We start from the raw sequence: 3,710 nt of genomic DNA, 5'->3' as shown, positions 1-3,710 counted from the left end.
CGGCTTTTTGGCAATTCCCCCCGGACGGGGGTTTGATTGCCGAAAAGCCGGACATGTCCGGGAAAAACCGGACGTATGGTAACCCTAGTTACAAGGGTATAAAACAAAGAATCAAAATCACAGTCCACCTGTGCATGGGCCTTCTCTCACTAGGATAGTCTGAGGCCTTGTTCTTAGGCTAAGGCCTTTGGCTAAACAGCAGGGGCAGCCATAAGCCAGGAAGCGAACGGTCACATCCTCACATTCGAAACCCGTCACACTGAAATAAGGTGGGACTGGGCTGTTAGGAAGACAATCCTGTCCTGATAGTGCCCATCACCACCAGATAAACAGATCTTAAGATGGTTAAAGAGAACTTAGTTTGATAGCATCCGGTCTGGCAAGAAATCGCTTATCAGTGGTTGTGGTTGTGAAACCCTCGTTTCTGTATGTTTTATCTTTATGGCCCCCACTTTTCTATTCTTAATCTGTCTGGTTCTGTAATTGTTTCTGTCTGCTGTCTAATTAATTTTGCTAGGTGTAAGTTAATTAGGGTAGTGGGATATAATTGGTTAGAGAATTATGTTACAATATGTTAGGATTGGTTAGTTAAATTTCAGTAAAATAATTGGTTAAGGTATAGCTGAGAATATTACTATATACACTGGGGTCAAACAGGAATTGGGGGGAAGGGAAATTGGAATCATGTTGGCTAAGGGGAGAGAATGGGAACAGGGAATAGGGAGCGGGAACAGGGACACAGGCAATGCTCTGTGGGGGGTGTCAGAGCCGGGAAGGGGGATGCGGAGTAAACGCTCTGCGGGCAGTGTCAGAGCTGGGAAGGGAACACTGGGGAACAGACTCTATTGGCGTATAGAGATAAGCCCGACTGGTGTGAAGGGCTTCAGAATATGCTTATTTGGAAACTAACCCCAGTAAACATCGCAGTGTCTGCGCTTCGGACTTCTGGTCTTTTGCTGCTTGCTGTGTGCGTGACAAGAACCAGGGAAGTGGGAGGGTGAAGGGAAAACCCTCTAACAATGGGAACTAGGGGCAGCAGAGGGTGAGGGGTGGGGAAGTGGCGCCTATAGTGTATAATGGGCACTAGGGACAGCAGAGGGTGGGGAAGGGGCGGCTGTACTGTATAATGGGCACTGGGGGCAGCAGAGGGTGGGGGCGGGGAAGGGGCGGTTATACTGTATGATGGGCACTAGGGGCAGCAGAGGGTGAGGCGTGGGAAAGTGGCGCCTATAGTGTATAATGGGCACAAGGGGCAGCAGAGGGTGGGGGTGGGGAAGGGGCGGCTATACTGTATAATGGGCACAAGGGGCAGCAGAGGGTGGGGGTGGGGAAGGGGTGGCTATACTGTATAATGGGCACTAGGGGCAGCAGAGGGTGAGGCGTGGGAAAGGGGCGGTTATACTGTATGATGGGCACTAGGGGCAGCAGAGGGTGGGGGTGGGGAAGGGGCAGTTATACTGTATCATAGGCACTAGGGGCAGCAGAGGGTGGGGGTGGGGAAGGGGTGGTTATACTATATGATGGGCACTAGGGGCAGCAGAGGGTGGGGGCGGGGAAGGGGCGGCTTTACTGTATAATGGGCACTAGGGGGCAGCAGAGGGTGGGGGCGGGGAAGAGGCGGCTATACTGTATAATGGGCACTAGGGGCAGCAGAGGGTGGGGAAGGGGCGGCTATACTGTATAATGGGCACTAGGGGCAGCAGAGGGTGGGGATGGGGAAGGGTTGGCTATACTGTATAATGGGCACTAGGCAGGGCCGGCTCTAGGTTTTTTGCCGCCCCAAGCAAAAAAATTTTTGGCTGCCCCCCCCCCCCCCAGCCCACCAGTGCCCCCCCCCACCCGCACCCCCTGCCACCCCAGCACTGGGCTCCCCCCCAAACGTGGAATCCGCTACCAGCACACGGCGGCCAAGCCCTGGCCCAGCCGTGACTCTGTCCCCATGCGGGTGGAGCTGCTGGGCGGCGCAGAGTGGGAGTACTTCCAGGTGGCGGTGCGGCTGCGGGGCGGCGCAGAGAACACGGCCCCCTCCCTGGGCTTCGCGGCGCTGCTGGTGGCCAAGGTGGATCAGTTTGTGCTCACCGCCCTTACCCCCAACATGCTGGCAGCCGAGGACCTGGAGAGCCCCCCGGACCTGCTGCTCTTCAGCCTCACCGCACCCTGGCCCAGCCCCAGCGGGTGGGAAGGCGAGGATCTCTGGCTGGGGCTACCTGCTGAGCACCGACGAGCCCAGCCAGCCGCTCACCTCTTCACACACTCCGTGAGCCCCTCTCGCCGCCGCCGCAGCCCGGGCTTGGCTCCAGGGGACCCCACTTCCCTCCCTCCCCGGCTCCTCACACACTCTGGGCAGGGCTGCCCAGAGAATTCAGGGGGCCTGGGGCAAAGCAATTTCGGGGGCCCCTTCCATAAAAAAAAGTTGCAATACTCTAGTAACATGTATTTGGAAATGTAAAAAATAACCAGTGAAATACATTCAAAAATTAATTTGTAATAATTTGAAAATACACTAAATACATTAAATGCTTTAATGGTATGTATACATTTGCAATTACATAATGGGCTGTCGCTGGGTGATGGTGATGGTTGGTGCCAATGGGCTGTCGCTGCCTGGGGGTGGTGCTGTTGTTGCCCAGGGCTGGGTGGGGAGCTGGGCTCTGGGTTGGGGGGTACCCGGCTCACAGAGGCTGGGCTCAGGGCTGTGGGGAGATGGGGTCGGGGGGTGTCCGGCTCAGAGGGGCTGGGCTCGGCACTGGGGGTCAGGGTTGTGGGGGATGGGGTCGGGGGGTGCCCGGCTTAGAGGGGCTCAGAGCTGGGGGTCAGGGCTGTGGGGGATGGGGTCGGGGGTGCCCCGGCCCCTTACCATGCCGCTTACCCCTCTCCCAAACATCGCTGCAGCTGCCTGGTGTCTCCAGCGGGGCCTGAGTTCCCGCCGCTCGGTTGCAGCTTGCAGCCCCGTCCCCTTACCGGCTGAGATGCCGGGGGATGGGGGAAGACGGAGGCGTGGGGAGCCTTGGACATACTCATGGGGGCCCCTGCGGGGCCCGGGGCCTGGGGCAAATTGCCCCACTTGCCCCCTCCGGGCGGCCCTGACTCTGGGAGCCCCTCTCGCCGCCACCGCAGCCCGGGCTCGGCTCCAGGGGGCGCCGCTTCTCTCCCTCCGCGCTCCTCACACACTCCGGGAGCCCCTCTAGCCTGGGCTGCAGCGGCCGCGAGAGGGGCTCCTGGAGTGTGTGGGGGGGAAGGGAAGCGGCGCCCGGGATGCAGGGAGGGAGATGGGGTCCTGCTGCCGCATCGAGTCTCCCCAGGGCAGCGCTGTACAGGGCGCCGCCAGGCTGGGCAGGGGGCGCGGATCCCAGCTCGCGCTGGCAGGGCGAGTGGCTGGGGCAGGGCCGGCTCCCGGCAATGCTGCCCCAAGCAAAAAAATAAAAAATAAAAATAAAAAAGGGGGGCCAGAGTGCCGCCTCTTAGAAAGTGCCGCCCCAAGCACGTGCTTGGAGGGCTGGTGCCTAGAGCCGGCCCTGGCACTAGGTGCAGCAGAGGGTGGGGGCGGGGAAGGGGCGGCTTAACTGTATAATGGGCACTAGGGGCAGCAGAGGGTGGGGATGGGGAAGGGTTGGCTATACTGTATCATAGTCACTAGGGGCAGCAGAGGGTGAGGCATGGGAAAGGGGCAGCTATACTGCATAATGGGCACTAGGGGGCAGCAGAGGGTG

The sequence above is a fragment of the Terrapene carolina genome, unplaced genomic scaffold, assembly GCF_002925995.2.
Source record: "Terrapene carolina triunguis isolate 2854851 unplaced genomic scaffold, T_m_triunguis-2.0 Scaffold665, whole genome shotgun sequence".
Lineage (NCBI taxonomy): Eukaryota > Metazoa > Chordata > Testudines > Emydidae > Terrapene > Terrapene triunguis.
This window is presented reverse-complemented; position numbering follows the sequence as displayed.